This window comes from Vombatus ursinus, unplaced genomic scaffold (genome assembly GCF_900497805.2).
Source record: "Vombatus ursinus unplaced genomic scaffold, bare-nosed wombat genome assembly UNPS02009824.1, whole genome shotgun sequence".
Taxonomy (NCBI): domain Eukaryota; kingdom Metazoa; phylum Chordata; class Mammalia; order Diprotodontia; family Vombatidae; genus Vombatus; species Vombatus ursinus.
Genome location: NW_020949602.1, coordinates 10,954,082 through 10,971,621, shown reverse-complemented (window position 1 = coordinate 10,971,621; position 17,540 = coordinate 10,954,082). Strand labels below are relative to the sequence as shown.

General features: G+C 45.3%; 1 protein-coding gene across 1 annotated transcript in view; it reads right to left on the bottom strand.

Moving 5' to 3' along the window:
* Positions 1–17,540, bottom strand: part of ROR1 (receptor tyrosine kinase like orphan receptor 1) — a 369,596-nt gene that overhangs the window by 201,882 nt on the left and 150,174 nt on the right. The gene's annotated exons all lie outside the window — the stretch shown is intronic.

The window sequence follows — 17,540 nt, the reverse complement described above, 5'->3', positions numbered from 1 at the left end:
AGGTGAAAGCCTCCTCTTGGTGGCAAGGTGGGGGGCTACCGGTGTGGAATACCACACGCAACGTCACTCTTGGTCATTTTGTTGGTCTACTTTGCTCATCTGTTTCTTTTCTTTTTTTTCTTTCCTCCATGGTACAAAGGAGTGGTCAGTGGGGGCTGGGATATATCACAAAGCCTCCACAAAGAGAACCTGCCTCCAGGCAGCTAGATGGCAGTGGATAGAGCCCTGGCCCTGGATTCAGGAAGACCTGAGTTCAAATCCGGCCTCAGACACTTGACACTCACTAGCTGTGTGACCCTGGGCAAGTCACTTATCCCCATTACCTAGGGAAAAAAAAGAGAACTTGCCTCATGGGGTCCGGTTGAGGCTCCAGTGAAAGTCCATCAACAAGCATTTGTTAAGCATCTACCGTGTTCTCGCACACAGTACCTGGACTCAAATGAAAAGAACATCATTTGCACACTCAAGAACCTTCTGTTCCAATGGATATAAAGTACTTTTGACCACTATATGAATGCCAATTATGATTCATAATATTTGGCAAACAGGCATTTTACTGGAGTTGAAGTGAAAAAAGAAACAGAAGAATTCAGATGGGGCCTCCACCTTGAACCTCTTCTGCTAATTCAAATATAAGTTGCCCTATCTGTAAACTGGACTGGACGACCTCTAGCGGAACACAGCACGATCAGAGGGAGCCTCCACCTTGGGCCACTTGTAGAAACTCGTGCTTCAGTTACCCTCTGTAAAATGAAGTGGCTGCTCTGAATGACTCCACGGGCCCTTCCAGCTCTAAATCCTTTGGTCTGTGCGTTGTCAGAACGTTCGGCATGCGGATACGGGGAAGGTATTGAGGGTTTTTTCTTCTTTTCTCTCAGTTCTAAAAGCTTCCAGCCAACCCAACAGGCTTAGACAGAAAGCAGGTGCTGCAAACATCTGAAAGAAAGACGGGCCATTACCGAGGCAACGTTGCCCAGCGTCTGATTGAATCCACACAAGCAGGAAGCTGAATTCTTGTTACATGGATGTGGGGATGGGGGGAGGGGACGATCAAATCAGGAAGGGAAGCTGGGGGAAGGTGAAGAGTGGAGGGAGGGCCCCGATGAGATGGAGGAAAATCTCTGCTCCTGGGAGTTGCCCTTTCTCAGCTAGTAGACCTAGGAAAGGCTTCTTTCAGAGACGGAAATAGGGTGAAGGGCCCCTCTGGGCACCCTGGGGAGCCCTGAGCCTCCAGCAGTCAGAAGTGGGAGAAAGTTCAACCAGGAATAATCAAACCCAGGAGAGAGCACTGACTTCACTAGTTCCAACAAAATGTTTGACGCCAGAGAGGAGGCAGGGGCGTCTTGAATTGGAGGCCGGCATCCTATCTGCTCTTTCAGAGTAGCATGGATTCCATTCACGGCTATCAGCAGCCAAAGGCAGGAAACCAATCGGGTATAAATGCTTTGTGCCAGTGACTTTGGAACCAATTGATTTTTCGCACCGATTCTGGAAGAAAAAGAGATCAGCTGGAAAACACCAGGAGGGCTTTCCCTAGTAACACACCCGCCACAAAAGAGGGCCAATCGGCAGGCGGAGGGCACTAATCCTCTTTGCTTGGTGATCAGTTATGTTTCTTTTGCCTCCTCACTTTCAATCAGCAGGTAATGCCATTGGCCTGCCACTTGGCTGGGATTAAATGAACTTTCCTGGTTTCTTCCTGGCTAAGCATCTTTTCACCTTCCCCAAAATCAACAGTTTTCAACTTGGCCTTGTTAGCAGCACCGTTTGAGAATTTGTTTTTGTTTTTAATCTATGATTCCACTAAAATCTTCCATGGACGTTTCATCACTGATACTCTGAGGCGAGGTCAATGGAGCAAATACAATCCCTAGTGGGTCCCGAGAAGTTGGAGAGGTTTGAATACAAGGGAGGTGACGGATGTTGTGTCTGTCCTGTGAGCGCCAGACTAGCTAAGTTCAGAGAGACAAACCAGTAAGTATTTATGAAGTGCTTATTAGGGACCAGGGGCCGTGCATACAAAGGAAGACGAAAGCAAGGCCCTTCCCTTAAAAAACCTGCATTCTAATGGAAGAGACGACATGTAGATAACTATGTACATGGGAGATAAATATACAGATATAGTTATAACTATGTACATAGGAGATAAATACATACAGTTATATGGAGAAAGAGAGAGAGAAAAGGGGAAACAGAAAAGAAAGAGAAGAAAAAAGAGAGGAGAGGAGAGATAAGAAAAAAAGAAAGAAAAGAGAGAGAAGAGAGGAGAGATAAGAAAAAAAGAAAGAAAAGAGAGAGAGAAGAAAAAGAGAGAGAAGAGAGGAGAGATAAGAAAAAAGAGGAGAAGAAACAAGGAGAGAAAGGAGAGAGACAGACAGAGAGGGAATGAAAGAATCTCAGAGGAATATCAATAGAGGCTGACCACCAGGTGATGAGTTTTTTGACCATGACCACTCATTAGTATGTCTATCAAGGCATGGAAGGGTTTTGACCTGACCTGGGTAGAAGAGAGAAGAACCTTACAGATGAAAGCATAGATCTTTGAATCAAACACTTGGTCAGTGAAAAAAGTATTTATTAAGCACCTACTGTGTGCTAAGCTCTGTGCCAGGTGCTAGGGATACAGAAACAAAAGTGAAAGTCCTTGACCTCAGGAAGCTTATGTTTACTAGATCCTAGGAATTTAGAAGATCATTTAGTCTAATTCCCTCACTTTACAGATGAGGAAACTGAGACTCCACAAAGTTAATTGACTTTCTTAAGGCCTTGGAGGTTGTAGGAAGCAAGGTCTGAATTTCTTGACTTTCCGGGGTGAGGAAAACCTGGGTACAAATCCCGTACCCACCCCTTCTTGCTTATTAGCTGTGAGACCCTTAACCTCACAGAGCCACAGTTTCTCCATCTGTTAAATGGTGATAATAAAAGCCCTGCCTTTACGGGTTTTTGCACCGCTCAGATGAGATTCTGGTGCATCAAGCATTTTGCAAACCCGAAAGTGCCATAAACACGTCAGCAATTCCTCTTGGTTTGAACCTGTGGATTCTTCAGCACGGGGAATTCCCCAGTGAGGAAACTCCTTCCACAGATGCAGATCGAATGAATGAGAAAACATCAGTTAAGCCCTTAATATGTGTTGAAAACTGTGCTGAGGACGAAGATTAAGAAATGAAGGCCACTTTGTCTTGAGGAGCTCACCCTGTAACAGACGGACAGCCCATGTAAGAGCATCCCCCTGCAGGGAATGGAAAGGACTGAGGGTGGGTGTGGGGCTGGTGGCCAGGCCCCCGGACCTAGGGTACAACCATGGGTCAGATGGCATAGGCCCAGGGCCTGAAGGGCATAGCAGCAGGTGCAGACAGGAAGGCCCAGAGCACCTCAGGACACAGAGGCAGGACAGATGGGAAGGCGCGGAGGCCCTCCAGATTACTACATGGCCTGCAGTCCATGATTGCCAGCTCATCCAAGTAATTTGAGAAGCTATTTTTTTCTCCGCAAAGGGGAACCTGGAGGGGCCTGGTCCACCACTGCTAGGAAACTGGGAGAGGATCTGAGGGTCATGGAAAAGCAGAAATCATGGGTTCCTTCTTATATGTGGGAACTGGGGCAGGGGCTAGGATCCATCTAGGAGGAAGGCATTGACAGGAAGGTTAGGAAAGCAGGGTCCACCATGTTTGCTACCATTACTGTTGTTTTAAATAAACCCAGAGCTCTTTCCACCAGCCCTTCAGTCTAACTGAAGAAGCTCCAGCTCACTCATCAGTAGCTTCATTTATCAGGAGCGCCTGTTTCTTTCTTATTGACTGCTCATGTCAAGCCCTCTAGAGGCACATAATATACCAGACACACCAGATGCCAGCCTTTGGGTTTCCTAAAGTCAGCTAGCTGCCCAAACCCTGTCTGTGCTGCCCCGGCATTGCTTTCCAGTCAGAATCTCAATGGGCCCCTTCCTTCAGCAATGACGGAAATTGAAGGCACTTCCCCATTCTTCCCCCGACTGTGGCCTCCCTTCTCTTTGTCCCCCACTAATCAGGTGCTACGACTGTCAGGTTTGACCATAACCATAAGCACTGCTCACATGTTTCTGGCAGGTTTCAAAGTGTTTTCCTTGCTAACAGCTGCTAGGCAGTAGAGCATTCCCATTTTGCTGATGAGGAAACTGAGATCCTTCGAGATAAAGGGATCCATTTCTGCAGTTAGTAAGTGGTGGGCTCAAACCCAGGTGCTTTTTGCAGTCTTGAGATTCCTCCCCAGCTATCTAACAAAATGAAGAGGGGAAAAAAAAACAGCTGGGCAGTGGCAAATGATCGTGGGATATCAAGCGTTTTTTTTTTTGTTTTTTTTTTTTGTTGTTGTTGTTATTTATTTATTTGTTTTTAATCACTTAAAGGGTTCTGGTGAGAGAGGCTGGCTTTGTTTCTGAACTATAACAGACTCCGTGCCAGATGAAAGGATCTTGGTTCATGCCTTCATCTCTGCAGTTAACCTGAACCGCTTAACGTTTCCCCAAGCCAAAGAAAGAAAAAAAATTAACTAGCAAACTGGGCTGTCCAAGGGAAGGTTGGATTGTCTAATGAAATGAGCCCAGGTTTAGATCCCAGGCTACCACACGACGAGCTCTCTGACCCTGGACACATTTCTGACTCTCAGTCTCCCCATCTGCAAAAGGGGAGCCGTGATATCAGTAAGAACAGCCTCACCCAGCTGTTTATGAGGAGAGCGCTCCAGAAACACAACTTCTTACTCCGACGCTGTCTAGGTCTCTCTCGGCCATCTCCCATAATTCACTTGGCCTTGATATGTTAATGGCAAGTTCAGAACGAACCCCATGTTTCCTCCTTATTAAATAAACACATAAAAAGATAATGAAGGGCTTCCAGAAAAGATAATTCAATATTACATAACATTTTAAAATGAGAAACAGGGTCTCCAATGGAATCATATTTGTTGTGAGGATGATTAGCACTGCCATGGTTTTTAAATGGTATTTTTATTCACCGATTGCCGTGTTTTCACCTTTCTTTGCATGCCTGGTGCTGAACACAGTCCTTGGATCATAGAAAGCACTTAGTAACTGTTTGCCGACTGATCATCGTTCGCTTTTTCTTTATTGATTTGGCAACAAGGCCCTGCACTTGAACGTATGCGCGTGTATGTATTTCTACAGATGTGTCCGGGAAGGCACAGAATTGGTTCCATGTCATCATGCCCAAGAGAATGTGAGTTTCTTGAGGGCAGGGAATGTTTTGTTTTTGTTTTGTTTTGTTTCGTTTTCCAGCCAAAGACAAGGTTTATTAAAGGTCCACCATATTGGCCACATTCATAAGGAATCTAAGCTTTTGCATCACTAATGCAAGCGGGCCAGATTTTAAGAATCTGAGCACATGAATGGAGACAAGATGGACCTTATATACACAAAGACTGTGGGAAGGATTTAGGAGTGGCCAAGTAGTTTGGGGTGACTGGAGGAGGGGTCTAGGAGAAGGAGTCTAGGGAGGATCTTGATGGGAGTGACTGGGAGGTCAAGAATGGGTTCTAGATAGGATCAGGGGTGGCAGGGAATGTTTTTGCTTGTATGCCCAGAACTAGCCCAGTGTAGCACACAGTAGGTGCTTAATAAATTCTTGTTGCTGGCAATGATGATGAAATGAGTGAATTGTAGCTTGATAACCGGGAGGGCCCTCAGCTGCAATCTAATTCAAGCCCCTCATTTTCCATATTTGGAAACTGACTCCCAAAATGTGGAAGTGATTTGCCCAAGATCACATAGGTAGGAAGTTACAGAGCTAGGATTCGAATCCAGGTCTTGGGACTCCAAAGGCAGCACTCTTTCCATTGCTCCCTACGTGTCTCATTGCATTTGAATCTAATGAGTACCAGTGAGGTGTGTCCATTTTACAGATGAGAAAACTGAAGCTCAGAGTGGTTCCCAGACTTGCAGCAAGTCACACAGCTAGAGTGCAGACCTGAAGTCAGATCTCTCCGAATGCCAGCCCAAGGTTCTCCCTGTTCCTCACTCCTCTCATTCCCATTCTGCCCTGCTGCCCCAGGTCTGGAATCAGGACTACGTGAGTTCAAATCTGGCTTCAGTCACTTACTAGCTGTACGACACTGTGACCAAATCACTTGACTTCTGTTTGCCTCAGTTTCCTTATTTGTAAATAATAGTATCAAAATGCTATTGGGGATTATTAGCACCTACTTCCCAAGGCTGCTCTGAGGATCAAATGAGGTAATGATTGTTAAGTGCTTAGCACAGCACTCAGCACATAGCAAGCACAATTTAAAAGTTAGCTGTTATTATTATTACTGAAAGAACACACAGATTGTTTCTAAAATCTGTCTAAGTGCCTGGGGCTTCCAAACAGCTCCAGAGATCACCCTGTACTTGAGATGGTAGAGGGCTGGATTCTTTTTCCAGGCAAAACATAAAACATAATGACAAAGTGATTTCTGGCCCCATCCTCTTCCCTTTGAAAAAGTGATTTACCTCGGGGGCTGGGTTCCCTCCCTTTTACCTCCTCGGAATCCCCAAGAGATAGATGGCTGAGCGTGTCTGACAGGCACTCGGACCTCACAGGCCTGACTCTATGGTGCTCCATTGCTTTTCCTCTGTCCCAGACATCTGACCCGGGCTATCTGTCCATCAGGGCCCGGGTCAAATTTCCCAGGCCTCCCTAAAGCCGAAACAGGACCCTAAACCGGGCAGCCCTACCAAAGACCACCAAAGTTTCTTTCTATGTTAAATCAACGTTAAGTTGAATTTCACCTAGGGGACCTTATACATTTAAAACAGGCTGAACTTTCATTTAATTGCTGTGAATACAAAATCATGCTACCCATGTACCGCGTTGGAGGAAAGAAGGGAAATTCCAAGTGGAATGTGATTCCCTGAGAAAGCGTCCGATGCCTTCTTGATGCTAACAGCATCATGATTCAGGGAGGTTTGATTAGGAACATATTACATACATGGCTTCCTGAGCAGTGAACTCGAGGGTCCCGGAGTCAGGAGGCCTGCCTTGGCCATGTGGGGCAAGTGGGGGGGATATCGCTGGATTTTGAGGCAGAATGAAAACAACAACAACAAGAATGAACATTTATATATCACTTTAAGCTCAAGACCTACATTCACTCATTTGTGTAAGACGTATACATATATATAATACATATACACAAAAATATACATACACACATATGCCCAACACATATATACACATCACACACACACACACACACACACATATATGTATATATATGCATACATATATATTCGTGTGTGTATGTGTGTGCACGCACGCACAAGCCAACGATCCTCACCCTCCAGGATCTCGCCCAGACAAATGACCAGACATGTTAGGCTTTCCCTCCTCACCTGTGCTGCTTGGAACCCCAACCTCCCTGTAAAACTCAGTTCAAGGACCACACCCAACAAGAGTCCTTTCCCTATTCCCCATTCCTTAGTGGTTTTCCTCCATCCCACTAAAATCACTTTGTATTTTCTCCAAGTATATTTTGTATTTGCTTATCTGGGTACATGTTTCTCTCCCATCCCAAATAGCATCCCCAGTGCTTGACATGGTACCTGGCACACAGAAGGTACTTAATAAATCTCCAGGATAGTAGCTTGCATGTAACCTTTATGGATTAGAATAGCAGAGAGTAGAATGGACTGAGCACTTCTGGGACAACTTCCTTTCCCTCAGGGCATGCTCTTAGACAGGTCAAAGCTTCTGGCATCGTACAGGTAAGTAGTTTAGCTGATGGGCAGGAAGTCAGAGTATCTGGATGCTCAACCTTGACCCAGTAAAGAGAATCACTCATCTGAGGTCACCTTCCATCTTGCCTACTAAGATCCATTTCCATCATACCTCGCTCTACCATAAGTAGTGAAGACAATGTCTGAGACGTGTCCATTTCCACACCTCGGCTACCATCTTCCTAGAGGAGCCAGCATGGTTATGGGCTGTGGAATGCAAAGGAATGTTCGCCACCAGAATGAAGGAAGCCTTTACTGTGTCAGCCAAACAACCATCTGACTCGTCCTCTGGGTAGTCTGAGTGCTAATTACATACATAGATCCCTGGCTCTGGGTCCTAGCCCCTCTGTGTCCCTGGCCTGGCTCACCTACTGGGTAATAAGGACAGCAGTCTAATCTGCAGGTGTGGATGGCAAAGGAGCAAATTTAGGCTCAAAGGAAAGAGAAATGGGCAGCGATGAGCGTTATTAAAATGCAGAACGGGTGGCCTCGGGAGGCATCACTATCAGTCTCAGAGCCAGACCTGGGTGATGACTTGGGCATGTAGTCGAGGGGATTCTTGTCAGGGTACAGGATGTACCAGGGGGTCTCTGAGGTCCCTGATCACTCTGAGATTGTGCAGAAAATGAACAAGGAGATCTGAGAGGTGCCCCTTCTTTCCTTCTGGGGAAACAAAGCAAAGGTCACCCTTTCATCATCAGACCTCTCGAATCTATGCTACGATTCAATAGCACTAGTACCAAATATGCCTTCTCGGGTAGCCTGCATTTCAGGACCCCAGATTTAGAGCTAGAATGGAGCTTAGAGGTCATCTACTCTAATTCCCTCACTTTACAGATGAGGAAAACTGAGGCCCACAGTGCTGAAATGCCTTGCCCAAAGTCCGGTAAAGATTCAGGCTTTATACGACCCTAGACCCTGTGAGTCCCGATGGAGGCTTTCTCCAATGAATCATGGGACCTCACTGCCAAGCCAAAGCAAACCCAAATCCTCAATCCAAGGTAAAGTGCGGTCATGTCAATGACGGGGAGGCTCACTAGGCCTCTGGCGGAGTACACGCTACCTATCCCAACATCCTGAACCCTGAGCCTGCATGGAAGGAAAGCTTGTGGCATCCCACGGCTGCAAAAAGAATAATTTGCTAATAAAAGCAACTGAGCTCACTGGCGTGAGTGCCAGCCCAAGTTTCTCCATGCCAATGGTCAGCTGACTTCTCCATGGACTTTTCTGGCTGCTTCTGAGGGGACAAACCACCCAGACTGTTCTGAACATTACACGGGGAAGGCAGGCCAGGAACAACAGGGGGAAAGGGGCCCATCCTCCCAGCAAGCTGGACGTTTCCTAAGTAAATTCTTCCTCCAAAATAAATGCAAGGCTGCTCCCTTGTCTTCCGTTGGCGCTCACCTTCAGGAAGCACATGAGAATCATTTTTTCTAGGTTTTCCAGTCACTGCTGCCTCTCACTCCCTGCACTGAGAGACTGCTCTGGCCATCTTGAAAAACAGATAAAAAGAGGGAGAAATGGCAAAAGAATTAGAGCCCCAATGGTGCAAGGGACCTCAGGAGGCATCTAATCCTCTCTCCTCATTGAAGAGCTAGGATTTTAGGCAGGATTTGAACTCAGGCCTTCCTAAGCAGCTTAGTGGGTAGAATGTGACGACAGACAGAATCAGAGTTAAATAAAAACCTGAGTTTAAACCCTGCCTCAGACACTTACTTAACCGCGTGACCCTGGACACATCATGTCATGTTTCCTAGCCTCAGTTTCCTCATCTATAAAACTGGAATCATAACAGCACCCACTTTGTTGTGGGAATCTAATGAGATAGCGCATGAAGTTCTTTCCAAAATTAAAGCTCTTCTATCTTAACACCGGCTGTGAATCATTAAGTCCGAGCATTTTATACACTGCCCCAGTCTTCCTGAATGATGAAAGTCACGTGTCCCTGAGGGTCATCAGACAGTCAGTCCATAAGCATTCATTAAGTGTGTAAGTGAGCCAGGCCCTGTGCTTGGTGCCAGGGATACAAAGAAAGGCAGAAGCCCAAGGCCCCCACTCCCAGAGGGCTCACATTTTAATGCTCCTGGGTCTCTTCTTATCCCAAGAGACCCCACTTTGCTCGGGGGCAGCCAGGCTCTGCGGGTCAACATTGGCTTCTGAGGACAATTTGGATGCCCTGAGCCGCTCCGCTCTGTGACTGCTCTGTGAGCCGCTCTCGCAGTCTACACCACCAGAGGGACTTTGCTGTCTCAGCTTTTCAGTCATTACACTCTTTGTGCTGAGAGCAGGTAGGAGAGGGGCCCACCCAGGAAACTTGGGGCGGGGGTCACAGTAAACCCACTGAAGAGACGCTCAGGGTCATTCTAGCCATGCGATCTCACACGCACCCTCCCCTCCTGACACGATGGGACGTGATGGAGCACTACATCCAAATGGAAGACCATGGCCATCCAACTTTGATTATTTTTGGAGATCAAGGAGAAGCCGTAATTAGATATTCTTTCAACCAAGGTAAATTCGGTTGAGTGCATCATAAAGGATTGGACATCATGAGTACAGTCATGGCAGGAGAGTGCTGGGATTGACCCTCCAAGAGCCCATCTCACAGCTGTGTGACACTCCCTGAAGACAGTGACCCCACCCAGGAGGTGAGAGCCACAGTAATAGAAAAAGGAAAACCCTAGAAGACGGGTGTCATCACCATGTGACCCTGGGCATCGGGGGGGGGGGAACAGAACGAGACAGATTTTTACAAATCCAACTTTATCCCCTGCATAATCTGTAATATCCAGGCCCTACTTCAAAGAGTAGAACATAATTTTAGAGGCCACAGTTGAGCTTTGTAATTATGCAACATTCATTTTCTCTTGTTTTTGGTGGTGGGTTTTTATTTCTACATTGTTGACTATTTTGTGTGTGTGTGTGTGTGTGTGTGTGTGTATAGTGTGTGTATGTGTATATATATATATTATGTGTATATATGAATGTGTATATATATAGTATGTATGTTATGTGGCATGTATATATGTGTGGATATGTATATGTATATATATATAGTGTGTATGTATATATTATATGTATACCTGTATATGTGTATATATATTGTATATGTGTATATACAGTGTGTGTATATATAGGTATATATGTACATGTTATGTGTTTATAGAGTATGTGCATGTATATATAGTGTGTATGCACATACAGTGTGTATGTATATATGTATGTGTGTGTATATTGTGTGCATGTATATATATTGTGTATGTACATATATATTGTATATTCTATGTGCGTGTATAAATATATATACATACATAACGCCTACATTGTGTATATTGTTTTTGGCTCTCTTCACTTTGCATCAGTTCATCTAAGTCTTTTCATGCTTCTCTGCATTCATTTCTCTCAATTATGAAGGAAAACAACGACCACAACAGATGTCATTCTGAGCGGGGCTCACCTGCAGCATCAAAGACAAGACAGAAGAAGCGAGGGGCTTTCCCCCAGCTCCGAAGCAGAGTCGGGGTGGGTGGTGAGCACTGCACATACTGTCACATTTGGGGGGGAGGAGTTGATGCACTGATTGGTTTTATTAATTTTTTTCTCTTTCCCTTTTTTCTGTTAAAAAAAAACTCTTACAAAAGAGGCATAAAATAAAAGATGTCATTAAACATTTATTTTAAAAAGAAAGTTCACAGGCTCATAGATTTAGAGACGGCAGGGACCTCAAAGGTCATCTAGTCTGGTCCTCTCACTTTACAGATGAGGAAACTGAGGCCCGGGGAGGTTTCATGACTCGGCCAAGGGCACAGAGCTGGCACGCATTTGCTGTTGCTTTGTGGCATTGTGCATTTTCTCAATCATTTAAGATTAATAGCACAACTGTTACCACGCCAGGGTCGTTGGAAGTGCTTGGCATGAACAGGGGGTCCTTGGGCTCAGAAAGGTTTACAAGAGTACAAAGTTAGCAGGCTCTGTCATCCAATTAAGAGTTGGAAACTACCAATGCATACTAATCCTCTCCTTTTTACAGATTTTTACAAATCCAACTTTATCCCCTACATAACCTCTAATATTCGGGCCCTACTTCAAAGAGTAGAACATAATTTTAGAGGTAGGAACTTAGCGAAAAGCTGTTGATTTCACCCTGAAATCATGATATGGAATGAGCCCAGTAAAGTGAACCTTTAATTGGATGCCAGAGCCTGCTCCCTTTATGGGCTTATTAACCTGAAATGGCTGGCCCACAATCACGTCTTCAGGAGGCAGGAATAAAAACGTCCCCCTCTCGATCTGCCCCCCACCCCTGGAACCTCTGGGATGTCTTTCAGTCTGGTTGTCAAATGAACGGGTAATTAGGTCCTAAAATGATGTCAGGGTGCTTGGAAAGAACCAACTATTGGTCAGAAGCCCTTTAAAGTAGATGAATTGCAGGCCTTATCCACCCCACACAGCCAATCAAATGCCAAGTTCTGCCATTTTTAGCTTCCCAGCACTGATACATCTCCTCCTGTCCTGACACTGCCACCCTCCATCAGCTCCCCCATCATTGTCCCAGCTTGCAGGTAGCTGTGCCTGCCTCAAGTCTCTCCCTACTCCAAGCCATTCTCTTCTTGGCCGTTAAAGTGATTCTCCTAAAATTGCTGGTCTGGTGTCCCGGTCCACCCTGGTCCATGCCATTCCCGTGTCAATAAACTCCAGAAATTTCCTATTACCTGCAGGACCAAACAAAGTCCTCTGTTTGGCCTTTATCATTCTTCACCGTCTCAACGCTGCTGACCATTCCACACATCTCACATTGTTCTCCCCTCTGGGTACTCTACCGTCCTTCAACACCAGCCTCTCTGCTCTTCCTTGCTCATGACACTTGGTGACTTTGTACTGGACGTCCCGCGGCATGAATTCTTTTGCTTGTTTCTTTGACATATCTCAAGACTTAGCTCAAACCTCACCATGTGCAGGAGACCTCTCCTAGTCTCCCAGACGCTAGTTTTTTCCTTCTTTCTAATCCCCATATATCTTCTATGTACCTATTTATTTTACATTTCTCCCCCATTAGAATGTAAGCTCCTTGAGGGCAGGGACTATCTTTTTCAAAGTCTTTAGTTTTGCCTTTTTTTGTAACCCTAGCACTTAGCACAGTGCCTGGCACATAGTAAGCACCTAATAAATGTTTGTTGATTAACCGATGGACTCCCCAACCAGAGAAATGGTCTTTCTTCCACAACATTCAGTTCACCCTTCAGAAAACAATCAAACAATCAAAATCAAAATCAAACAATCAAAAATGAAACATGGGATAATTGGCCAGTCCTTGGGCCATTTGACTCCTCTTTGCCTCAGTTTTCTCAACTAACCCAAAACAAAGGGCTCAGGCTCAACTGTCTCTACAACCCATTCCAGCATAAATGTCCATTATCTCATTATCATAGAAGAGGAGAAAGGGGGCAAGGAGAGGTACCGGCCAAAGTTAAAGGTCCAACTTATCAGAAATTTGCGCCTCCTGCAAGCCAGGAGTCTCAAGACTGGTATAATGTTTGTTCTCATGGAGCCAAAGAGTAGGGTCAACAAACTGTCCTAAATACACACCTGGCGACTCACCTGGGAGTTCACCTTCCCATCTAAGTCTTTTCTTCTGTGAACTGATGCAAAGTGAAGAGAGCCAAAATAACGCCATGGCGTTATTTTTAGACTTAATCCCATCTTAGTCTTTTCTAAGTCCACAGAAGAGCTGTGGCTTGTAAGTCAAAGGATCTGGGCTCAAGTCCTCTCTCTGATGCTTAATTGTAGAATTTCGGGTAAGTGGCTGAACTTCTTTGAGCTTCAGCTCCCCCATGTGTAAAATGGGAGGCCTGCACTAGCTGGACTCTGAGGAGCCTTCTACCTCTAGAGTTACATTTGATCTAATGATTGTATGTCACTGCTCTGCTCAAGAACCATCAGTGGCTCCCTACTATTTCCAAGAGTAAATATAACCTTTTGAGCATTTAAATTCCTTCACAATCCGACTCCTGGCTACCTGTCCAAGGGGACTTGATGCAGTCTACAGTCTATCCAAAGTGCCTAGACCAGATGGTTGTTCTTCACACACAGAATCCCATCTCCTGCCACCATCCTTTTGCCCAGGCTGTCCCCACCTCTAACTCTTAGATTCCCTAGCTTTCTTAAAAACTCAATTCAAATGCCTTCTCCTAAAAGAAACCTTCCCCGATCCCGGCAGTTGTGATGGCTTCTCCACCATCACAAAATTATCTGGCATCCTTTAGCATTGTGTGTGTACATATTGCTTCCTGGGATGTCTTGTAACTTCTTTGAGGGCAGGTACTGTTTCCTTGTTTTTCTTTGTATCGTCAGTACCTGGTACCAGCTGGCCCATTAACAAATAAATGTTTGTTGATTGACTGATAAATCAAATGTTCAATTTGCCATTTACTAGAACTATAATAGTGTGGGAGAATAGAGAGAGTGCTGGATTTGGAATAAGGGCGACTTACATTCATATATCATCAGTCTCAGTTTTCTCATCTGTAAAATGGGGACAATAATATTCCCTACCTCACAGGATTGTTGTGAGGAATAAATAAGATAATGTATGTAAAATGCTTTGAAAAACTTACAATGTCATAAAAATTATTATTATTATTATTATTATTATTATTATAGTGTTTTGCCAACCTTTAAGTGTTGTGTAAATGTGAGCTACTGTTATTATTAGGGAACCTTTGGGCAAGTCATTTCATCTCTCTAAGCCTCAGATTCTTCATCTGCAAAATGAGCGTAAGAATAATCAATTAATTGATCAATCAGCATTGTGACTGTCAGGTGCTTTGCTTGGTTCTAGGAGCCCAAAATGAAATAATTCCAGCCCTGGGAAAGCTTAGATTGTACTGGGGAGATATTTACATAAATGAGAACAAACAAAACATAAGCAAAATCAATTTGAGGTCGTTGAGGGGAGGGCAGCGCAGCTGAGGACTTGAGAAAGGCTTCAAGGAAAAGGGGGCGCTTGAGCTGAATTTTGAAGAAAACCAGGAATTCTAAGAGGTGGGGGTGAAGAGGGAGGGCATTCCAGGCATGAGGTACAGCCAGTGCAAAGGCAGAGAGATGGGAGATGGGGTGTCATGTGGAGACTGCAGAAAGGTTGCTTTGGCTGGGCTACAGAGTCCAGGAAGGGGAGAAATGCACATTAAAGCCAGGAAGGTGGAGGAGAGGCAGGCTGTGACAGGCTTAAATGCCAAACAGAGCAGTCTGTGATGGATGGGAAAGCAGCGATAGATAAGACAGGCCATGCCGTACCAGCAGCAATACCATTGTGAGGGGGCTAGGGGGCTGCTACATAAGGGGAAGGGACAAAAGGTGTGTGTCTGGGGGGGTCTTGAATACTAATTTCAGAGAAAGGTGACCAAGAGAACATCCGTAACCACTAGCCCACCTGCCCACTCTCCCCTCTGTACAAGATCTTTATGAAAGGCATCTGGGTAAGAGCCTCCTGGATGGGAGCGTTAATGGGGGACAACCTGATTCAATTACAGACCACACATTTACCACTGCAAGAAACAGACGCTTTCAGAAACGTGTGCCGATGTATAGGGGGAAACGTTCCTGTGGATTTCAGGGAAATGATGGAGTATCCGTGGGACGGTCCAGGGGAAACCTGACAGACGATCAGTGCTGGAATGTAAGCCACGGTTTGTATCGCCGGCCCCGGGCCTGTCTCTCTTCTGGCCTCGGACGTGATGATAAGAGCTCTCTGGACAATGAATTCCTGGTACCGGACAGAGCTGACCCGACTGATACACACCCTCCGTGGAGCAGGGCGGGAACGTGGAGCTCAAAGTCAGCCATTCCAAGGCTTGGATAAGCCATGATTTGTTGTTCTCTGGACCCCCTTTCAACATGCTCCGGTCACAGAATTAGGAGGGGCCTTCGTGATCACCTAGCCCAACTTCCCCTTTTTACCTTGAAGTACGGTTAGCAGCTGACCTTGAAGAAAGGCTTCTTAAGGGCATACAGAGAAGGAGGAATCAAACTCAGGTCCCATGCCTCCAGCACTCCCCAGATTGCAACGCCTTTCTCATTTCCTGTGTTATATTCCAACCCTTCCTATCCTTCAAGGTCCAGCTCCCAGCCATCCTCCAGTCATTGAAAGTCCTTCCCATCTGACTTTATGCTGCCTCTCCAAGCTCCTTAGACATTCTTCCCCATTCCCCATCACCTCCCTAAGAGCTCTGGATGGTGCCCTAGATGGAGTGCTGAGCCTGGAGCCTGGAATCTTGAATTCAAATCCTACCTCAGACACTTACTAGCTGTGGGACCCTGGACAAGTCACTTTACCTCCGTCTGCCTCAGTTTCCTCATCTGTAAAATAGGACTAATAACAGCATTTGCCTCCTAGGGCTGCTGTGAGGATCAAATTAGAAAATATTTGTAAAGTGTTTTGCAAACCTTGAAGCTCTATATAAATGCTAGCAATTATTATTAAGTTGATTGGCTCATGAGATTATAGCTCAATAGTTAGACAGCCCTCAGAAGCCCCGATCCCAATCTCTTCTTTTACAGAGAAGACCCAAGAAAGTTGAGTATTTTGCCCAAGGTCACACTATCAGGAAGCACAGATCTGCTGCCGAAAGGGACCTCAGAAGTCATCAAGTTCAACCCCATTTCATAGGTGAGAAAACTGAGGACCAGAAGGGTTAAAAAAAAAAGCTTTTCCAAGGTCATGAGAATGACGGAGTTCGGTTCCAAACTCAGTGCTATGATTCCAGCTTCCCTGCTGTCGCCAGCAGAAATCCAGTTACCGTCCAGTTACAACTCCAGCTTTAGGGACCTTGAGCTCAGGTTAGAAACTTGCAGTCTGGCCTGAAGTTTGGCTCCTAAACTCAAGGACAAATTGATTCTTATCAATTTGAAAGCAATAAGCCCAACCCTCTGGGGTGTCTGTTAGCGATAATAGAAGAAGACAGAAGGCCTTCTTCGTCAGCTGTGGTCCTTGTCCGGCGTTTGGGAGAAGAGGCGCTATTTCACAGGGCCAGACTGCGGCCAGGCGCCCTCTCAGACGCTGCACAGCGAGTGTGCAAAGCCCCACATTTACATTAGACATCATGCTTGTTGTATCTAGGTCCTCAAGTGCCCATGGATCTGAGGCTCAGTGGTATTTCCAATCTTAGAGGAAATAGCAGCTAAACTGAAAACCTGTGCAGGCACAGTAAAGCAGTGGTAGCGACCCACTTGCCAGGGAACTGGCTTCAGGGGGCAGGGAGGAAGTGCACTGGATCTGCAGTCAGGAAGATCCGAGTTCTAATTCTGCCTCAGACACTTGCTGGGTGTATGATGCTGAGCAAGTCACTTACCCCTTCTCAGCCTCAGTTTACATACCTATAAAACGGGGATAATCATAATAGAGATTGTAATCTATTACACTGAGTGCAATAAAAATGATATAGCTAACACATATATAGCATATATGTTAGCTATTGTCATTTTTATCTCAGTCATATAATCACACAGCTAACCATATATGTGTATATATACATACATTTATATGGTTCTTTAAGGTTTGCAAAGCACTTTACATATAAATATATGCAGATATAAAATCTCACTTGACCTTCACAACGCATTTTAAATGTTTTGCAGGCTTTTAAAGCAATATTATTGTTGTTGTTCAGCTGTTTTCAGTTGTGTCTGACTCTTCATGACCCCTTGGCCAAGATACTAAAGTGGTTTGCCATTTCCTTCTCCAGCTCATTTTACAGATAAGGAAATTGAGGCAGACAGGGTTAAGTGACTT